A 10,298-nucleotide genomic window follows, 5' to 3' on the forward strand; every position below is an offset into this window, starting at 1 on the left:
AAAAGCAGATGTAAAAATGATGAAAATTATGATGATGATGATGATGATGATGATGATATATGTGTGTGTAAAAGAATGTTTGGTTTTACAAATGGGGAGGAAGAGAAGTCAATATTTACAGCAGAGAATATAACAATAATAATAACAAACTAATTGTATACAGAGCTCAGGTGCACCACAACTCATCAGGAAAAGAAGCCCAGACTGTATGAACAGCATTAGTTACTTTTTCTGATGAGTTGTAGTACACCATAGTACTGTATACAATAAGTTCAATATTATTATTATTATTATTATTATTATTTGCCAGGCGAGATACTTGGTGGTATTTAGTCTGCAGCTATGTTCTGAGTTCAAATTCCCCCAAGATCAGCTTTGCCTTTCATCCTTTAAGGATACCAGTGACACCCATGCCAGTGACATGTAAAAAGCACCCATTACACTCTTGGAGTTGCTGGCACTAGGAAAAGCATCCAGCTGTAGAAAACATGCCAGATCAGACTGGAATTCTGGTAATTGACAGAGAACACCACTGGAAAATACGAAAACTAAAAGAAGCAACACATATGCTAGGACACAACAACCTCATAAGCAGACTGAGTGCAGATATGAACATCATATGGGAACTGGTATTAAGGAAGGATAGGAGAATATTAGATTTGTAAGCCGTAAAATTCACTCCATAATTGCCCACAGGCATATGGCGCAGTGGTTAAAAGCATGGCCTACTAACCCCTAGATTCCAAGTTTGATTCCAGGCAGTGACCTGAATAATAATAATGATGATATTAATAATAATAATAATAATAATAATAATAATAACATCAAAAAATACCTTAGAAATGAGAACCCAGGTTCAAAATTTCCTCAAGACACCTGATGAAGGTTGGAGGGTATATCAGCCAAAACGTGTTAACAACAAACAAGATGAGGACAAATATCCGTCAAATGTAAATAATGTAAATAATGTAATAAGATAGGGTTGAAAATAGGCTAAATTTTCATACACATGTATATTTGTTTGAATAAAACAAGTTATACACTTTAAGCATAGAAGGAGATATTTCTATTATATATAAAATACAAAGATATATGTTTGCATAACAAATGTTTCCATATAACAGTTTTACTGCAAAAATGTTAGAGCATGTTTTTACAGGGTAAGTTTTACACACACAAACAAACAAACCAAAGAGAGAGAATTGTATATTACTGAAAAGTTTTTGTACAGGCAAAAGTCTATGTACAAAAAAAGTTTTCATATAAAAAAGACTTAGTGTAAAAAAATGTTTCACTGAATAAATTTGTGTGTATGTTGTAGGCAAAATAAGTTTTGCAGATGAAGAAAATCACATTCTACTGACCAGCTTTCTCTGTCGTTCAGCTTATCAAAGTTTAAAGCAGTTTATTTTCAATGCATTTTCAGATCGTGTATATATATTTATTCTGGCATTCATACAAACAGATAAATAAACACAACTACATGTATGCATACAAATGGACTTTGAATGATTAACAATACACACAAGGATTTTAGATTTTGGAAATTCACATAAGCATAAAGACACAAAATATATACATAGTAGCTATGTGGTAAGTAGCTTGCTTACCAACCACATGGTTCAGGGTTCAGTCCCACTGTGTGGCACCTTGGGCAAGTGTCTTCTAATATAGCCTCGGGCTGACCAAAGCCTTATGAGTGGATTTGGTAGACGGAAACTGAAAGAAGCCCGTTGTATATATGCATATATATATGTGTGTGTGTGTGTGTGTGTGTGTGTGTGTGTGTGTGTGTGTCTATGTTTGTCCAACATCGCTTGACAACTGATGCTGGTGTGTTTACATCCCCCTAACTTAGTGGTTTCTTCTTTCTTATATGTGTGTCTCTCCTTACTAACGCTCTGCCATTTTATACAAAATGGCAGATAGTTAGTAAGGAGAGACACAAAAAAGAAAGACGAAAGCAAAGGATCATTGATAAGGTCACAGAAGTGTAACGAAAGAACTCTGGCCGAAATTCAATTAATTATAAAATAAAACTGAAGAAAATGAATACCAAATATATAGTACGTGTGTTTCCATTGGCTAAACTGGCAACATGACCATCTCCAAATACAACAATATCTGTTTCAACACACAAATTCACATCAAGAATCTTGCAAAATGAGTACATCTCTCTATCTCTCTCTCTCTCTCTCTCTCTCTCTCTCTCTCTCTCTATATATATATATATATATATATATATATATATATATATATATATAGATAGATAGATAGATATATATATGGTTTATATATGCATTTCTGAGTTGATGAGCATGGTACACACCAAGGAAGGCATCCCATGCATACCAACAGGGAAAAGTGAGCATAAAATTATGATGATTTTCATATATGTTTGTGTGTATGTGCGTATGTATGTGTGTGCATGTACATGTGAGTGTATATGTGTGTGTGTGTGTGTGTGCGAGTGCCTGTGTGCATGAGTGCATGTGTGTGCTTGTCTGTATGCAAAAGATTATTTTTGTATCAGTACACTTTGGAAAGCACTCAGATTTCTTGAAGTCTGTTCCTATTGCAGGCATTAATTTGTCTTTAAACAAAACAGTTTAAAGCCTCTCCTCTCTTCATCCCCCTCCTATACTTCAACAGTGATATGCAATTAGTACCATGCGGTTTGTGAGTATCCAATGCCTCTTCAGCTAAATTGTCTTCTTTCCCTAGGCAACCACCACCACCACCGCCACCACCACTACCATTAATATCTTCACTACAGCCATGACTGCCACCACAATTACAAATTATCTATTACCTTGCTATAATCACCAATCATTATTACTATTGTTGCCATTGTTGGCATCGTCGTCATCATCATCATCATCATCACCATCATCACCACCACCACCATCATCATCATCATCATCATCGCCTGTTTACGAATAAGTGATCACAATTCATCGGCTGAGTATATGATTTCCAAAATTACCCTATTATCCTACATGTGTGTGTGTGTGTGTGTGTTTATGTATGCATGTATATATGTATATATATATATGTATATATATGTATATATATAGGTGTGGGCATGGCTATAGGTGCATGCATAGCTGTGTGGTTAAGATGCTCAATTCTCAGTGCTATGATTTCAGCTTCAGTCCTACATTATGGAACCTCGGGCTGACCAAAGTCTTGGGAGTGGATCTGGTAGATAGAAACTGAAAGAAGTCGTTTTCTTTCAGAAAAATTCTACTCTTCATGCACATTTTATATCCTCCATTATTACATTATATGTGTGTATGTGTATGTGTGCATGTGTGTGTGTGTGTGTATGTGTGTGCAGTTGATATTCCTAACTGTCAACTATAGAGAACACTATAAATTAGCTCCTTTAATAACACACATACATTTTCATATACAGAAATGTTTGCAAAATCCTCATTACATATGCAAAATACCATTTCATGATTTTGTACTGACTAATGGAAGTATATCACAGGTACCAAATATATAACACCTGATTCATATTTAGACACACTATGACAACATATATTCTGTGTAAATTCTGATTTGGTGTTGTTTTGGTGTTAGAGAAAATTGAAGGTGTTAGCCATGCCTCCATAGATTTCTATAAACAATGAATAATATATTCACAAAACTGAGATGTTACCAACATAACACTCTCAATAATTTAACATATATTTCATTTAATTTAGTGATAGCTTATGCAAAACAGTTTGGTAAGAGTTTACCTTTTAGTCTACTCTGCCTTTACATATCAAAAATTGTTTCCTTTGACCTGAAGTCATCTTATTGAATAGAAATTTAAATAAATAATTCTCATCAGGTCATGAGTCTTATTTCCCAGAATTGTGGACTGTTGAAGAAAAATGTAAGAAAAAGAAGAGGAATATAATTCCAGCTTGTAATAGCATTTATTGGTTTCCATGTTGGAATTTGCAAAGTTTGGAGAGTTCAAAATATAAGATACTGGAGTCAATGAGGGACTATAAGCCAATAAAAAAAAAAACCTTTATGTACAAAAATACAAGGAACAATTCAGTCTATTTCTTATACTTTGAAACTTGGAAACCAAAAATATGAAAGCTTAACATGATTGAACATAGAGGATGGGTACTAAGAGATTAGAATTATTGCATAACACAAAAATACCAACAACAATGATAATAATGAGGTTTATTAAATGGTTGCAACGAGCAATGACTAATGGATGACTGATCAGTAAAGCCATATGGGAAGACCATAGAGAAATGTAGGTAGAGCATAGGACAGATTGAGTATCAGAAAGCTTTTGACAGAGTTCCCTGTACATGAATCTTGGAAACACAAGCCACGAGGAAAATAGCACCAATAATAAGCTGGTATGTAAAACATATTATGAGTAACTGACAAATAATTCTGTAAAAAACAACACAGAAGAGAGAGTTTAGAGGAGGAATATTCCAAAGGAACTCTTTGTGTCCACTCTTTTTTTCAGTCTAGCACTCACATCTTTAACTGACACATTACAGTAGAATTTATATACAAACATGAACAATAGTTCAAACACAGTTCACTAGAATTCCAATGCAAATATGAAACCTAATATAGACTCATTTCAATAAAATTTGAATGCATAGTTGGAAATGACAATAGCAATAGTTGTATTATAATTGAAAGCCAAATGTAATTGCCTGATTTAGGTCACACCCGCCCACACACACACACAAAAAGATATGGCAGAGGTATGTTGGGAGTGATAGTACCTCCTTCCTTCACTTTCGTATACATCAAGGAACTGGTAAGAAGAAGAGTGACATATCTCTGGTCAGACATCCGGCTGGCCTGAAAGCTTGCAACTAAGATGTCATTAAAGCACCCAAGGGCTAGTTGGTGGTGTTAAAATGGGTAAAGAATGAAAGCTACTACACTAAAATGAACAGGAACAGTCCCTCTTATAAGGTTCCACACAATTTCCCATATATTCTATTAAATTTCCAAGGTTTAGGTTTAACCAAGACTATAGTACAAAACACTCACTTTTTCAAGGTGCCATACAACAGGACTGAACTCAAAACCACATACCTGCAAAGCAAACTTGTTAACCACACAAACATTCCTGCATCCAAGACCTTTATACCATTCTCACAAAATTTCCAACTATATTATAGATATGTGAAACCATATGCCATGGTTATTTAGATTAACATCTTCGACACATAGCCACAGAACATTAGAAGCATTTGTTTCAAACACAGAGTAAAATGCTTCCGAACCAATCGTAAAGAACATTTCTCAGAATTCTTTATAGTCGCAATAAACTTTGATTACTAAGTCATCTTCGACATGAATAGCCAAGTCTCAGAGGATGTATTTCAGACATAAAAAAAAACATTAATTACAATTTCAAATGACTTCTTCTTCTTTTCTTTTTGTTTTTATTGTAGTTTAAGGTTTCCATTTATATTATTACAGTTCCAGAGAAACATTGCAAAACGGTGTATCTACAAAAAAAGAAGAAGAATGAGGTCGTAGGAGATGTCATGGCATACAATTACACCGCCTCTTGTACACATCTACCTCAAAGTCACCTGGTTTACAACCCTGTTCATTCCTTTTGTATGCATTGAACAAAGCCGGTTTCCTATTTCTAAAACTATTGCAAATTTGTGCCTTTAGCAATGTGACAAAAACTAGCAGAATTCTTTTATAACTTTTGTTGTTTGTACACTCACCTAATGTTGGTGTATGATTGTGTGAGACTTAAGAACAGCTGGAAAAGAATGAGAGAGAGAGAGCGAGAGAGAGAGAGAGAGAGGGAGAGAGAGAGAGAGAGAGAGAGAGAGAGAGAAAGGATGATATATATTCAAACACAGGCAAAACTATATATTCCTGTATTTAATTAGTAGTTGTCAGTTTGATAAGATTATGGTGCTGCCAAGTACACACTTGTGTACTACATCATCATCATCATCATCGTTTAACATCCGTTTTCCACGCTGGCATGGGTTGGACGGTTTGACTGGGGACTGGTAAGCCAGGAGGCTGCACCAGGCTCCTATCTGATATGGCAAGGTTTCTACAGCTGGGTGCCCTTCCTGACGTCAACCGCTCCGAGAGTGTAGTGGGTGCTTTTTACGTGCCAGAGTGTATATATATGTATATATACACGCATAAACATACACATGTGTATTATATATATGTGCATGTATATATAAGTACAAGTAAAATAGCATGGTTAAGAAGTTCACTTTGCAATCATGCAGATTCTAGTTCAGTCCTGCAACATGAGACCTTACACAAGTATTTTCTACTGTACCCTTAAGTTGGCCAATACCCTGGCAGTGATAGTTAATTAGGAGGGGGAAACTGTAGAAGTTGTATATGTGAATGCACACATGCATGTATGTGTGAGTGGGCATGTGTGTATGTAAGTGTGTGTATACATATATATTTGTGTATGTATGTGTGTGTGTATGAGTGTATGAGTTTGTCTATATCCTTGTTTGCATTTATATTTACCTTATGTAAAAGTTGCATCTCTTTATGCTAAATCTAAAGAGGTGACTTGGCCATTAGACAAACAGTAACCAATAAAATATGTATCTGAAATAATCACTGAGGTTGATAAGACCAACTAAAACAAGCATGTATGATGGATAGTGCTCCAGTGTGGCCACAGTGCAATGATAGAAATCAGCAAAATACTAAAATAATACAGACATAGGTATGGCTGTGTAGTTAAGAAGCTTGCTTCCCAACAGTATGGTTTGGGGTTCAGTCCCACTGTGTGGCACCTTGGACAAGTCTTCTATTATAGTCCCAGGCTGACTAATGCTTTGTGAGAGAATTTGGTAGAGAAAAACTGTGTAGAAGCCTGTTGTATATATATTTGCATGTGTGTGTGTGTGTGTGTGCTTCTGTGTGAGTTTGTACTCTCCTTCACACCATTTGATAACCAGTATTGGTTTGTTTACATCTCTGTAACTTAGAGGTTTGACAACAGAGACCAATAGAACAAGTATCAAATTTAAAAATCAAACATAAGTATTGGGCTCAATTTTTTTGATGAAACCCTCCATTAAGGCACCTCAAGGTAGCCACAATCCAATGACTGAACGAGCAAAAGATAAAAGATGACATATAAATGTGTGTGTGTGTGTGTTTGTGTGAGTATGTATGAGTATGTGTGTGTATATGTGTATGTGTAAAAAGGAAACACTTTCCTTTTCAAATATTAAAGCAGACATTAAAGGACAAGACTATGTTTGGGTTTGATCTTTTTATTAAAATTTTCATATTTTCTTATCAGTTTTTTTTTTAATATTTAGTTTAGATAATATATTTCCTAAATCCATTAATCCACTAATATTTCAAGACATCAATACTGTAATGGGTTTAGGAACATTCTATCATGAGAAGAGAGTGTTTCTAATAATGGTGTTTGGTTCTCACACTTTGCAGGTTGCACAGAATCATGGGAGTTGTGTTATAATTGATGGAACCTATCTCAGATTTATTCTGCTGATGAGACTGTGAGGATTTCGAAATGTTTATGGTCTAATGCTGTTTTCCAATACTAAACCTAAGGGACTAATATTGAAATATCAAAAACATTTTCCTCAAAGTCAAATATACTCATATCTTTAATATATGTTATGCATGTATGCATGTATGTATGCATGTACATACACACACACACACATAAAGAATATATTTGTATATGTATGTATGTGTGTATGTATGTATGTATGTATGTATGTATGTGTGTGTGTGTGTGTGTATATATATATATATATATATATATATATTTATATATATATATTTATTTATATATATATATCAGTTAGTAATTCATCTATCCGAAAAGAGGCACACTCTAACACACACATGCACACATATTGATTGTATGATTGATTAATTGATTGATTGATTGATTGAATGGAGTAGTATTCATTTATGTCTTCATGAAATCCAGAATTTATTTTTAGAAAGATAAATTTTCCATCACAGTTTAAATATGCAGAAATTGTCACCGACAGCAGCAGTCGCACCACTATCAATATCCTTGGGGTCATCATTATACACAGAGGCCAATTTTTCTAGGGGAAGAGTATAATTGATTGTATTGAAACCAGTATATTATTGGTTCTTTATTTGCTGTGGTTTGAGAAAGATTAACCTGCTATACAACCATCATCATTATAATCATTTAACATCCATATTCCATATTGGTATGGGTTGGATAATTCGACAGGGTCTGATTGATCCAAGGGCTGAACTGTGCCCCAGTGTCTACTTTGGCATGGTTACTATAGCCAGATATTCTTTTTAACACCACTTTACTGCATGTATTCGGTGCTTTTTCCTTGCCTTCAGCCCTAGTGATCTACCAAATTTGATCTTGATCTACTAAATTTGATCTTGATCTGCCAAATTCACTCACAAGGTATTGGTCAACCTGAGATGACAGCTATAGTAGGAAACAACTTGCTCAAGGTGCCATGCAGTGAAACTGAACTAAAAACCATGCAGTTGTGAAGAGAACTTCTCAGCCACATGGTGATGTCTGATCCTTAGTCAAGCCTGCAACTGGTTGTGTTTGTAAATCTTTTGATTAGAGACTAAAAAGGTTCAAATATTTGGTTTTGACAAACACAACTGGAAACAATCATTATTCAAAACCATTAAGGATAAAATCTCTTGAGAAATAATTTGGCAGAAAACTGAAAGGAACTTCATTTTCATGAAAGGCTTCTGTTTAAAATGACATTATTATTGTTTTCAAGATAAAAATATAAAATAAAACTTCAGGTGTGGCTGCGTGGAAGGAGGTTTGCTTCCTAACCACATGGCTTTAGGTTCAGTCTCACTGTATGAGACTGTACCCAAAATTATAGCCTCAAGACAACCAGAACCTTGTGAGTCAATTTGGTAGACAGAAACTGGTACAAGGTAGCAAGCTGGCAGAAATGTTAGCACGCTGGGCGAAATGCTTAGCGGTATTTCGTCTGCAGTTACATTCTGAGTTCAAATTCCGCTGAGGTCGACTTTACCTTTCATCCTTTTGGGGTCGATAAATTAAGTACCAGTTACACACTGTGGTGGATGTAATCGACTTAATCCCTTTGTCTGTCCTTGTTTGTCCCCTCTATGTTTAGCCCCTTGTGAGCAATAAAGAAATAAGAAACTGATACATGTGTATGTAAGAGAGAGAGAGAGAGAGAGAGAGAGAGAGAGAGAGAGAGAGAGAGAGAGTGTGTGTGTGTGTGTGTTAATGTTTGTTCCCTCCCCACTGTTTGACAACTGGTGCTGGTTTGTTTACATTCCCACCACTTAGCAAGTTCAGTAAAACAGACTGATACAATAAGTATGAAATTAAAAAATGTACTGGGGTCACTTTGTTTGACTAAACCCTTCAAGGCAGTGCTCCAGTATGGCTGTAGTCCAATAACTGAAACAAGTAAAAGATAAAAGGAAAAAGAAACCAGTGATCAGCCAAAAGTTTTCAATGAAAACATTTAGCAGTTTCGAAATATTTCACATTTTGGTGACTTTTGCTTAGAAATCCTGAACAGAGACAAAATATATTCAAATAATGAAGGCATGAAGAGACATCTAGTAGACTATGTTGTCATCTTACAATGATATGAGTTTGAGAGAGTTTTTGAGAAAAAAAATTCGGAAAATGTTCAGTTGATGCTGATAAGAAAAATATTATCTTCCAATGTTCCAGCATCTCTTAAAGTTGCCTCACAAAGAAATGTTTGGAAAGAAAATATGACTTGTACATTTTTGTTTTTGTGGCAGACAAAATAAAAGAAGCAAAATAAACAAAGAAATCTGTTGGAAGGCTGTATGTAGATATCATCTATGTTTAATAAAACATGACAGACAGTTTCTTTAAGCAGCTGCCAATTGATTGTGTATTTCTTCAAGAGAAGTGATCAATTAGGACATCAACAGCAATACTTTTGGTAAGTAAATGTGACACGTGTATCTGGTGGGGGTGGTGGGGGTGGGGGTAAGTACAAAAACAAAAACAAGAAAAGAAGAGAAAAAAAGAAAAGAAAACTGCACAAACAGTGGGGGGGGGGAGAGTAATCTATATGAAATGTAGAATTACTAAATTATATTTATTGGAAACTTTCTTATCTTTGAACAATCATCTGAAGATCAAAAATGAGAAACTCAAAGTAATAATTAGTGAAATTTTCAGCTTCTAATAAATATAATATAATATATATGTATATGCATGTGAGATCGTGTTTGTATATGTATGTATGTATGTATGTATGTAT

General features: G+C 34.8%; 1 protein-coding gene across 7 annotated transcripts in view; it reads right to left on the reverse strand.

Moving 5' to 3' along the window:
- Positions 1–10,298, reverse strand: part of LOC106881073 (organic cation transporter protein) — a 311,309-nt gene that overhangs the window by 132,238 nt on the left and 168,773 nt on the right. For 2 of the 7 annotated variants that reach the window (XM_052968540.1, XM_052968541.1), the window contains one exon: positions 5,400–5,501. The exons of 4 other annotated variants lie outside the window; for them this stretch is intronic. The gene's annotated coding sequence lies outside the window, so the exon portion shown is untranslated. Of the gene's footprint in view, positions 1–5,082; positions 5,272–5,399; positions 5,502–10,298 lie in introns of those variants that run through there. One more of the 7 variants, XM_052968542.1, reaches the window with a different exon arrangement.

Source organism: Octopus bimaculoides, chromosome 6 (assembly GCF_001194135.2).
Source record: "Octopus bimaculoides isolate UCB-OBI-ISO-001 chromosome 6, ASM119413v2, whole genome shotgun sequence".
Taxonomy (NCBI): Eukaryota; Metazoa; Mollusca; class Cephalopoda; order Octopoda; family Octopodidae; genus Octopus; species Octopus bimaculoides.